Source organism: Macaca nemestrina, chromosome 6, assembly GCF_043159975.1.
Source record: "Macaca nemestrina isolate mMacNem1 chromosome 6, mMacNem.hap1, whole genome shotgun sequence".
Taxonomy (NCBI): Eukaryota; Metazoa; Chordata; class Mammalia; order Primates; family Cercopithecidae; genus Macaca; species Macaca nemestrina.
In genome coordinates this window covers 118929334-118942067 of record NC_092130.1, presented here as the reverse complement: position 1 = coordinate 118942067, position 12734 = coordinate 118929334, and the positions used below count along the sequence as shown (strand labels likewise).

Below are 12734 nucleotides of genomic sequence, written 5' to 3'. Positions count from 1 at the left end.
TGGGAGGGGCTGACACATGGTCTCTGAAATGCTTTCGAGGTTATTTTCCACATTGTCTTGGCTAGAAGCACTTGGCTCTCTTTTAGTAATGCAGATTTCTCTAGCAAGTGGTTGTTCTACAGCCTACTTGAATCCCTCTCCTCAAAAAAGCTTTTTCTTTTTCTGCCATATGGCCAGTCTACAAATTTTCCAACCTTATACACTCTGTTTCCTATTTAAATATAAGTTCCAACTTTAAGTCATTCCTTTACTCCCACATCCGGGCATAGGCTGTAAGAAGCAGCCAGGCCACATATTGAACACTTGCTACCAAGAAATTTACTCTACCTGATACCCTAGGTCATCATTTTCAAGCTCAAACTTCCATAGGCCCCTAGGGCATGAACAGAATGCAGCCAAACCCTTTACTCAAGCATAACAGGTGTGACCTTTACTCCAGTTCCCAATAAGTTCCTCATTTCCATCTGAGACCTCCTCACCCTGGACTTCACTGTCGATATAACTATCAGAAGTTTGGTCACAACTGTTTAACCAGTCTCTAAGAAGTTCCAAACTTTTCCTCATCTTCCTGTCTTCTGCTGAGACATCCAAATTCTTCGACCTCAGTTCCAAGGCTGCTTACACATTTTCAGATATCTTTATAGCAATGCCCCACTCCTCAGTACCAATTTTCTGTAGTAGGTCATTCATTCTTGCATTGCTATAAAGAAATACCTGAGATGGGGTAATTTATTTTAAAAAGAGGTTTAATTGGGTGATAGTTCTGCAAGCTATACAGGAAGCATAGCAGAGCTGCCTCTGAGGAGGCCTCAGGAAGCTTCCAATAATGACATAAGGCAAAGGGGGAACAGGCACATCACATGGCAAAAGCAGGAGCAAGAGAGAGAGAGACAGTGAGAGTGAAGGGAGGTGCCACACACTCTTAAATGACTAGATCTCATGAGAATTCACTATCATGAAGAAAGCATCAGGCCATGAGGAATTCACCCCCATGATCCAAACACCTCCCACCAAGCCCCACCTCTAGCACTGGGGATTACAATTCAACATGAGATTTGGGCAGGGACAAATATCCAAACTACATCAGATGCTTCTAAATTTATATGGAAATATAAAAACTAGAATGGCCACAGTAATCTTTATAAAAGAAACAAAGTTGGAGAATTTAAACTACCAGATTTCCAAACTTACTGCAAACTAATCCATAGTAATCAAGGTGCTGTGGTGTTGTCACCAAGATAGACTAAAAGATCTGAGGAAAAGAAGAGAGAAAGAGAAAGAGAAATCAAAGAGAAATAGAAACACATATACAGTCATGCACTCATAAAAACATTTTGGTCAATGACAGACTGGATATGTGATAGTGATCCCGTAAGTTTATAATGGAGTTGAAAAATTCCTATTGCCTAGCAACATCATAGTGCAGCACTCACCGATTTGTGGGGATGCTGGTGTAAACAAACCTACTGTACTGCCAGTCCTACAAAAGTATAGCACAGGCCAGGCAAGGTGGCTCACACCTGTAATCCCAGAACTTTGGGAGGCTGAGACAGGAGGACTGCTTGAGTCCAGGACTCCAAATGCAACTGGGGAAACATAGTGAGACCCTGTCTACAAAAATTTGTTAAAGTAGCCAAGTGTGCTGATGCACACCTGTGGTCCCAGCTATTCAGGAGGCTGAGGTGGGAGAATCACTTGAGCCCAGCAGGTAGAGGATGCAGTGAACTGTGATTGCACCCCTGTACTACAGCCTGGGCAGCAGAGTGAGATCCTATCTCTAAAAAGAAAAAAAAAGTATAGTACATACAATTATGTACCCTTTATAATACTTGATAATGATAATAAATGACCGTGTTACAGGTATAAGTGTTTACTATACTAAATTTTTAATCTTTAATTCAGAGTGTACTCCTACTTATTTAAAAAAGTTAACTGTAAGATAGCCTCAGGCAGGCCCTTCAGGAGGTATTCCAGAAGATATTGTTATAATGGGAGATGACAGCTCCATGCATGTTATTGCCCCTGAGGACCTTCCAGTGGGACAAGATGTGGAGGCGGAAGACAGGGATACTGATGATCCTGACCCTGCGTAGGCCTAGGCTAATGTGTGTGTTCGGATCTTAGTTTGTAACAATAAAGTTTAAAAAGCAAAAAAAAAAAAAAAAAAAAAAGAAAAAAAAAGGCTTTTTTTAAAATAGAAAAAAAGCTTATAGAATAAGGATCTAAAGAAAGAAAACATTTTTGTACAGCTATACAATGTGTTGTGTTTTAAGCTAAGGGTTTTCACAGAAGAGTCAAAAAGTTTCTAAAAATTCAAAAGTTTATAAAGTAAAAAGTTACAGTAAGCTAAGGTTAATTTAGTATTGATAGAAATTGTTTAAAGAAATTTAGCCTAGCCTAAGTGTACAGTGTTTATAAAGTCTATAATAACGTACAGTAATGAGCTGGGCCTGCACATTCACTCGCCACTCACTCACTGACTCACTCACAGCAACTTTCAGTTCTGCAAGCTCCATTCCTGTAAGTGCCCTGTACAAGTGTGCCATTTTTTATCTTTATACTGTGTTTTTACTGTATATTTTCTATGTTTAGATGCACAAATATTTAGCATTGTGTTATAATTGCCTATAGTATTCAGTAGAGTACCATGCTGTACAGGTTTGTGGCCTAGGAGCAATAGGCTGTTCCATATAGCCTAGGTGTGTGGTAGGCTAGGTTCGCGTAAGTACACTCTATGATGTTCGCACAAGGATGAAATCACCTAACAATACATGTCTCAGGACGTATCCCTGTCAAGTGATGCATGACTGTATACAGATATTGATTTTCAACAAAGTCACTAATAAAACTCAATGAAGAAAGGAAGGTCTTTATATTAGGTTGGTGCAAAAGTAATTGTGGTTTTTGTGATGGAAAGTAATGGCAAAAATTGCAATTACTTTTGCACTAACCTAAATAAATGATTGTGGGAACAGCTGGATATTCAAATGGAAAACAATGAACGTTGACCTCTTTTTCACATCACATCAAAAATTAATTTGAATAGACATAAACATGAAAGCTAAAACAATAAAACTTGTAAAAGAAAACATGAAAATATCTTCACTAACTTGAAACAGGCAGAGTTCTTAGATACTAAAACATTAATTACAAAAGAAAAATTGATAAATAGTACTTAAAACAAATTCACAACTTCTGCTTATCAAAAGATACGAATGAAAAGATAAGCCATTGACTAAGAAAACATGCGCAATAAAATATCTAACAAAGGTTTATCTATTCCACTATATCGATCACGTTTCTATCTGAAATCTATCATATTATTCCAGATATGATATCTGAAATTCGGTAGTTTAAGTTCTCCATGATACATATCAGGAATATATTTTTTAAATTAATAATAAAAAGACAAGCAACCCAACTTGAATACAGGTAAAATGCCCAAATAAGCACTTCACAAAAAATAGTATATAAGTAGCCAATAAAGGTATAAAAAAATGCTTGACATTATTAGTCATCATCGTAATGCACATTAAAACCACACGAGATATCACAATACACACTCCAGAATGGTCAAGGAAAAAGGACAATATCAACTATTGTCAAGGATGTGAAGCAAGTGGAAATCAAATACATTGCTGGTGAGAATGAGAACGTTGCAATTACTTTGGAAACATGTCTGATGATTTCTAATTAAGTGAGTTAAATAAACATCATCAACTCCTTGACCTGACAATTCTACTATTAGCTGTATAATCATGATACATGAATACATATGCCCACAAAAGACTTGTATAACAATGCTCATGAAAACTATATTTATAATACTAAAAAGGTAGAAATAGCGCAAATGTTTATCAATAGGAGAATGGATAAGCAAATTGTAGTATATACAATGGAACTACCTACAATTTGTGGTATACAATACAGCAATAAAAAGAAATGAACTCATTGGCCTATAACAATATGGATACAATTTTTAAAAATTACTTTAACTGAAAGAAATCAACCACTATGGAGGACAACTTTTAAATTATATTTGAATTTCAAGAACAGGCAAAACTAGTATCGGAGATAGAAGTAAGAATAAATGTTATCCTGGGCTAGGAAAGTGGGGTGTTATTGACTGGAGAAGGTCATGAGCTAACTTTCAGCAATGATGGAAATACGTTTTAGGTCTGGATCTGGGTGATGGTCACATGAATATATAAATACATAAAAAGTATTTGAGCTGTATACTTCAAATTCTGCATTGTATAATATAAAAATTGTATGTCAATAAACACTGAAAAAGTCAAAATAGTATTAGAAATTCCTTTTTCTAGTCAGATAGAAACCCCCACTCCACTTCTGCTGAATCCCCACCAGAAAACCTTCAACATTCTACTATGTCCTGTTTGGAGAAGTATATCCGCTAATCCTTCTTTGTTGAGATTACTGAATAATTCACTTATCTAACAGCTTGGAAGGCATCCACCATATACTTCACGGAGTGGAGTTGAATTTGTGGAGCCACAGATGGAGGACAACCACTTTATCCCTAGAGCATATCTGCCCCACAATTGGGTCAGGGCTGGCAGCCTGGGCTCCTGAGTGGAACATAGGAGGAGCTAACTCCCAACCATACAACCAAACTCCTGGTTCAACTAGAAATTCGGGGGTAGGTGCCTCACACAGGGACAGGAGCATGAGTGGGGAGGTGGGAGAGCCTTGCCTTGGCTTAATCCCTTGTCCTTTTTCTCATGGACTTGCTTGACAGAATGTGTGGTGGGGGCTGGGGAGGAGGCTCACCTTGACAGACAAAAGGCTGACAAATCACCTTCAAAGGAGTTGCGATAATTTGATGGGAATCATTTCTTCTCTGTGGAGTACCAAAGGAATGATGTACGGTAGTTGACTAACGGAGGGCGGTGTCAGAGCCAGCTTTGGAGGAAGGGAGGAAGGTTAGGAAAACAGGTTTCCCATGCACATGGGAACATGGGGTGGGTAGGGGGCTTGATGTATTTCCAGGGTCTGTGCTGGCTGAGAGCATCTGGTAGCACATTCTCCAGAGAAATTCTCCTAAATATTTTCCACATTTTCTATTCTATAAAAGGGAATAAGACCCAGGTGCTAAAGGCACAATCACATCTCGTTGGTGTTCACCAAGAATTGCATTCATTGTTTCTAAAGATACAGCAGCCAATGTTTTTTTTGCTGCAATTCCAGGCTCCAATGCAGAGAAGCCATGTTATGTGTACAACTTGCGTGAATCCCATTCTCCTGTTCCTTGTACCCTGTCTCGTTATCCTCAACTTCTAAGAATGCTGTTATCCTCGCTTACCTTAAATATTTGTAACCTTACACCAAGAAATATCAACAACTTTTAAAAAATTATTTACTTATGCCATTTTTATAATTAGGTACTTTGCTATTTAAGGCTTTCAGGGCAAACACAAAAAATTGTTTTGAGTTACAAAGTAAAATCTTAAACAAATGTACATAGAATACTCAAGAGTTTATTTTAAAAGTGATTAAAAACACACACCAACCCTAAGTGAATATCATTTCCTTTAAAATAATACCTAGGAAGGTACTTAATCCAACAGAAACTCCTCTTTTGCAATTGCCCCTAGAGCTAGTTCACAGCTGCACGTAACACAATAACAGATAAAATGAAACTCATTATTTTATAATTACAACTGTCTTTAATTAAAAAAGATGTTGGCCTAGCTTACAATCAAAATCAAAACCACCCTTAACAAGGATGACTGGCCATCACTGAGGCAATTGTAAAACACGCAGTTCAAAAGCGTGATGTTTTTAAAAAGTGTGGCAAGTGATGGAGGATTACAAAAACAAGTGACAAGCCTCCCAAACTTTTCTCTCAAACTTGTCCTTTGAAGGAGACAGTAGTCATTTTTGATAACAAGACTCTTTTGTGAAATAAAATAAAAAAAATAAGAAAAACCCACTGAATCTCACTGTGTTGTTCATTCCTTTTGCAGGTGAGGGCACACTGTGTATCATGCCATTGTTCTTGATCCCTTTTTATTTTTTAATATGAATGATCCCTTTTTATTTTTTAAAAACCATTTTGTAAATTTTTCCCATTAATAAATTGCTATAAATTAATTAAAGAGTTCAGAAAACACAGAAGAAAATATGATCATCTATTATTCCACCACAAGAGATTAATCATTTTAAAGGTGGGTTTTGTATATTACCTTAAAAATGATTAGAATAAAGCTGAGATGGCCATGCTGGTTGAGATATTACATTTAGAAAAACGTGAAAGATCATTACTGAAGCCATGATATTTGTTTTGTAGAAACTGAATAGTGAGGGTAAAAATCAAGTTACAGTATTCTGTCTACAAGTCAGACTTCAAGTAATAGTTTCCAAATATATGAGTGGCTTTGGCATTAGGGATTCTTAAGCATATCATTTAAAAAGCAGTGCCTTCTCCAGCTCAGAAAGCTATGTCCCACAAAGCAAAGCAAGCCAAAAGTTACTTGTCTTTCCAGAGAAGTTGGCAAGAGTGAAACAATAAAAGAGGTGATACCCATTAACTTTCCCTTCTGGATTATAGAGTGGGGGCCACTGCAACCTTTCATCCAATAGCCATGGTCATGGCCAAAGCCAAGCAATCTTGCCATCTTTGGGCTCCTGAAAAAAAGAGCTTCACTCTTCCCAAGGTTTACCTGTGAGGACCAAGGTAAGAAAGAAAACATTCTTGACAAATACCTGCCATAGTCCTAAAGTTCAAATATTAAGTGTATTCACTAACCATTGTACTTGTAAGCCAACTGAGGTACACAGAATCTGAATTCCTCCAGCTATATTGCTGGAAATCCATATGAAACTCATTGAAAAAGCATTTCTCTTTACCACCTTCTTGCATTCCTTTGGCCATGCTGATGTCTGTCCCCTGTGTCTCAGTCACTGAGTTGGGTACCGACTTTATGGATCTGAGGCAGAGAAGGGTGGAATCTGGGTCGACAGGGAGACTTAGGAGATATGAGGATGTAGTGAAGGCTATAGTAATTGATGGAATAATGCCTCCAAGACAGAACATGTAGAGTAAGAAGAGGAAAAGACAAAGATGGAGATTTGAGGAACCCTTGAAGTCTGACAGGGCATGGTTGTTCATAGGATTTAGAAACAAGAAACAGGGCATGCACAATGACACCCACATGGTGAAAGCATTCTATATGATCATTATCTGTTATAAAACTGTCTCCTTTATATTGAGCATCTCAATGGCAGGAACTTTGTCTTGTTTATCTTTGGGTTTTCCTTAGCACCTACAAATGCTTAATTGATGTCTAGAGGGGCAGAAGAAGGAGAGGGTAGAAGCAGAGAAAAGCAAGAAAATAGAAAACACAGAGTGGGAACAAGGAAGACAGGCAGGAAGAAATCAGCTGGAGAGGTGATATTCCACAAAGATCCTCTGTCCAGCCTGCTTGCTAGAAACCTAGAACTTCAGTGGCTAAGTCAATCTCTGAACAAGAAGAGGCATTGCCAAGAAGCTTGGGGGAACTGAAGGCCAACCTCAGGAAACTAGCCTGCAGAGTAGAAACAAAGAGTGTGCAGTGTTGTTTCTAGACCCACCGAAGAAATTGATAATAACTTCAGTAAGGTCAAGGCTTCTGATGTGAAGATACTTTCATCAGTTTTTCAGACTGCTTAAAGACAAGGCATTAAAATAGATCTTGAGGACTCAGTTGACCCAATACTGAAAAGAAGTCACTAAAGATTTGATAGCAGTAGATGATCACGTGATTGTGATTACATGTCACACTGGTGCACTGGCTTGCAGGAGGTAAGATTGTGAGGTGGCAAGGAAAGAGAATAGAGGTTCTGGTTTTCAGAGCACTAACACTGCATTGACAGCAATGATGGCAAAGGATATTTTCCCAAATGGCTGTGGTCTGCATCTTCTAAAATCTACTATTTATTTTCTCCCAATCAAAGTTTATCTCCATTTGACTTTGTAGGTTCTTGAAGCTAATAAATTATGGAACTACTTGCCTAGAAAAATATTTTTGTGGAAAGAATTGTAATCTAGAGGAAACACTCACTGACTGAATTCCAACAAACCTGTCCAATGGTATGGTTGAGTTCTTGCACTCTGCCCAAAGCCAAGAGATTTACCATGAATAGAAACCATTCAAAGCTCTTAATTCAACATTCTTGAACTGTGTTGCAAATTTGGTCCTCCCATAGGAAGGTGGGGTGAGGGACAGGGAGGGTTAGAAAAATCTTTTTATCTGGCCATACTTGAAATATTTGTTTAGTCTGGAGAAACCCAAATGATATAGTTTTTCAGATTCTGCACTTTTTCATTTTGGCTTTGTTTGTGTATGATATGTGCACCAAAAAACTGTCAAAGTACAAAACTCATTCTAGAGCAATTTAAAGTCTGCTCATGCTAAACAATGAGTTAAAATAGTGTGTTGCTTTTCTGTAGTTCCTTTCAAGCACAACATTAAATCTCTGGGTATTTATAGAAATTTCTGCAAGAACTCAGTCAGACAATACTTGCCCCATTTTCCCAATGGAAAAATATTTTGATACATAACATGGCCTATTCTTTTCAGTAGAGCCCTCATTCCCTGCCCAATTTTCCCCTCTACTCACCTTCCACCAACCTCAAAGAAAGGCAGCTGCCACCACACCCAGCTAATTTTTGTATTTTTAGTAGAGATGGTGTTTCACCATGTTGGTCAGGCTGGTCTCAAACTCCTGACCTCAAGTGATCCACACGTCACAGTCTCCCAAAGTGCTGGGATTACAGGCGTGACCCACCTTGCCTAGCCTAATTTCTATCTTTTGTATGGGTACATAGTATTTCATGGTTTATATGTACCACATTTTCTTTATCCAGTCTTTCACTGATGGGCATTTAGGTTGATTCCATGTCTTTGCTACTATGAAAAGTGCTGCAGTGAACATTTGCATGCATATGTATTTATGGTAGAATGATTTCCATTCCTCTGGGTATATACCCCGTATAGGATTGCTGGGTCAAATGGTCGTCCTGCTTTTAGCTCTTTGAGGAATTGCCATACTGCTTTCCACAATGGTTGAACTAATTTACACTCCCACCAACAATGTATAAGTGTTCCCTTTTCTCCACATCCTCACCAGCAGTCTAGACTTTTTAAGGGAAAGTTAGACTACCTATTTATATCTGAAAGTAACTAGAAAAGCCAAGGTATCTGCCACAGAACTGATCCACAGGCAGGCAAGGAAACAACAGAGTGTATTTCAAGAGTCAACAATGAGCGGGAATAAAGTTGCTTTCTATGTATACCCTACCGACTTCAACTTGTTCAATAGACTGCTTACAAATATGTACTACACACACCCATACATACATTATACTTCTATTCTCATGGATACTTATAGTCACCTAGATTCTCTGCAAAGACACAGTACAAACTGATAAAAGCAGTTTCCCCTGGGAAAGGGGAACAGATGTTTTTGGAGCAAGAGTGAGAGATAGTTTAAATTATGCCTTTTGGATTCTGATTATAAACACATAGCTTAAAAAAATCATTTAAATTCAAAATCTTTTAACTAGTATGGAAAGTAAAGCAAATAGAAAATTAAAATAGGAAAGTAATGTGGAGGCAGGCATAGGTTAGTTTACTAAACACATAACATAAAGTCTGATAAACTTGCTATGGAGTAGAAGGCAAATTTGGCTCTAAAGGTCTCTGGTTACCAGCGTGAAGAAAGAAACAGCACAATTTCCAGTGTTCATCAGGAAAAACAAACCATTTGCTCAGGACAAGCAAAGCTACTTCTAGAACTAAAACCAGAGTTAAATTTCTCCTATGGATTCTCTCTTTTGAGTCCCCAAAAGTAGTGAAGAATACCTTCCCTAACCTCGTTATTATAAACATAGGGCAAAACTAATAGCGTTGCCAATCTTATGATGTTTGTTATTGTTAGTAACAGGAGCTAAAGGTGATATGAACCAGGGCTCATTATTGGCTTTGTAGGTGAATCAATAAAATCACGGCAGTTATTTGGCGTTAGTAGAAGTAATGAGAAGAAAATTAAGTGGTCTTGTTACCAGTGGAAGAGACCCGAGTTACCAGCAGTGAATCCATACGGATCCACAGCAACTTCAGTCCTTGCTGCCTCAGAAGAAAGAATTTGACTGAGTGGCATACAGCAGAAGAAGAGACCAAGGCAAGTTTCCAGGCAGGAGTAGAAGTTTATTTAAGAAGCTTTAGAACAGGAAAGAGAGGAAAATTCATTTGAAGGAGACCCAAGCAGGCGCTTGAAGGTCCAAGAAAGAAAAGAGAGCAAAAGAAGACAGCAAAAAAGAGGGGCCTTTAACCTTGATCCTAGGACTTTATAGGCTCACCTCTTTCCCAAGATTCTTCCCTTAGGGTGGGCTTTCCACATGCCCAGTGCTTTCCCTACCCTTTGGAATTGAGCATGCACAATGTATTTAGGAAGTCATACACATGCCCATCTGAGGCTTTCTTCCCTTTTCTGGTGGAGTGTGCCCCCGGAAGATCATACTTCACCATTTTTGTCTCTTAACACGCATGCCCAGGAAGTTGCTTCTCCCTGGGGCCTGCATTCAATTAACATTTTGATGTTAACAGGTGTGGACCATCAGGAAATGGCCTCTCCCTGGAGCTGACAAATACATATTTTTAGAGAGGCAATGCAATAATTGCCAAACCATCACCCAACATTTCTACTGGGTGGGGGGAGGACCCTCTCCTGCCCGGCTCATGCCTAATTACCTGTAACAGTCTATGGCCCTGAATCGTTAGACTGCTCGTACTTGAAATTCACTCAATCTTCAGAGTCAGATGCACCCAACTGTCCATCAAAGATTTAAGTTCACAACAGGTTGTCTTCAGATAATTTTTGAGCTTTGAGGCCTGTGCACTATGCAATGAATGAATGATATAGTTGCACAGAATGTTCACCTAAATATCTTCACTGCAAGCTACAGTAAATGTGAATCACCTACCACTACTTGCCGATGTGAATGGATAAAACAAAAAGACTGACCATACCAAGTGCTGATAAGGATGTGAAGGAACTGGAACTCTTATAAGCCACTCATGGAAACAACCAGATGATGTGACTACTTCGGAAAATTGCTTGACAGTTTCCTTAAAAGTTACACATACAGCTACCATCTGGGCTAGCCATTCTACCCCTAAGTACTTAGCCAAGAAAAAAGGGAAAATGGCCAGGTGTGGTGGCTTATGCCTGTAATCCCAGCACTTTGGAAGGCCGAGGCGGGTGGATCATGAGGTCAGGAGTTTGAGACTAGCCTGACCAACGTGGAGAAACCCTGTCTCTACTAAAAATACAAAAATTAGCCGGGCATGGTGGTGTGCGCCTGTAATTCCAGCTTCTCGGGAGGCTGAGGCAGGAGAATCACTTGAACCAGGGAGGCAGAGGTCATGTTGAGCCAAGATTGTGCCACTACACTCCAGCCTGGGCAACACAGCCAGACTCTGTCCCCCCAAAAAAAAGAAAAAAAAAGGGAAAATGTGTCTATACCACACTTGTAGACAAATAGTAGCAGCTTTATTTGTAATAGCCAAAAACTGGAAGCAATCCAAACATCCATCAACAGGTGAATGAATAAACAAATCGTGATATGTTCATACAATGGGACAACAGTAAAAAGAAATTAACTATTGATACATGTAAATCAATGGTTGAGTGGTTCTTATGCCTCAAGAACTTTACACTGTTTCATTTAAGTCCCATGTCTTCCCTGTAAGGTAAATACTATTGTTCTCCTCTTTGTAGACTTGAGAAAACTGAAGATTGGAGAAGGTCAGTAATTTGTCTGGGGTTACCCAGCTGATGAGTGGGTGAGACACAGACCAAGTCAGTCTGACACAGAGTCTTCACACACACTGTGTAGCAGGGAGCAGGACTGCTTTGAGCCCCTTGGACCTACGAACCCCTTCAAGGTGAGGCAGTACCACGCAGGAGATGAACTCCAACAACAAGAAAGGGTTCAGGGATAGTGCAGAGAAGGCAACTTTGAAAGAGGAAGACATTTTTTCTTTCTTTGGATAATGCCCAGATGACTCACCCTTTCTCCTCTCTCAGCTCCAAATCTTCAGGTCTTAATCTTGCTGTGTCAGATCTGGGGACCCATTAGAGTGCTCCCCAGAGAGGTTGTCCTTCTGTCTCAAAGCACAGGTTAGGACAAGCAGCAGCTCCATTTGGGCATCTATTCCTGAAGCGAGCTGCAATTTGATATTCTTTTACTGTTTACTTCTGCTTTAATTACAGGGTGGGGGAAAGAGCTCCTAAAGTTTGCCAAAAACTTTGGTGATTTTTAAAAAGTCCTTCTTTACTTTCCAATTATTCAACTCTGCTGGGAAAGGCAATAGGAGCGCTTTTGGAACTGAGCTTGCTGCTGAGTTGCCAGGGTTTGGAGATCTCTGCAAAGGTCATTGTTTTTTGTAAAGGTCATTGTCTTTTCACGAAAACCCCGGTAAAGCATGCCAACGCAGGAAAGCCACCAGCTTGCCAAATGTCCGGTGTCCCAGTCACCTGCTCTTCCTGCCCTAGGAAGGATGTGAGATGATCTCTGGAGTAAAGACATCAGATGGGGTTTGTTCCTTTCTTGCTCTTAAATCAGCTGCAAAATGCACGAACAAAGCACACACAGGATGATTCTCTGAGCCCTGTGCCGCCTCCTCGTTAAAGGCCAGCAGCTGCTGGGTGTTGCACAGAGCGAGATA

At 39.4% G+C, this 12734-nt stretch overlaps 1 long non-coding RNA gene across 1 annotated transcript in view; it reads right to left on the bottom strand.

Moving 5' to 3' along the window:
* LOC105499403 (uncharacterized) overlaps window positions 1–12734 on the bottom strand; it is a 104866-nt gene extending 92132 nt beyond the window's left edge. The window contains exon 1 of the long non-coding RNA XR_011624996.1: window positions 12077–12734. This is a non-coding gene — a long non-coding RNA (uncharacterized lncRNA). The remainder of the gene's footprint in view (window positions 1–12076) is intronic.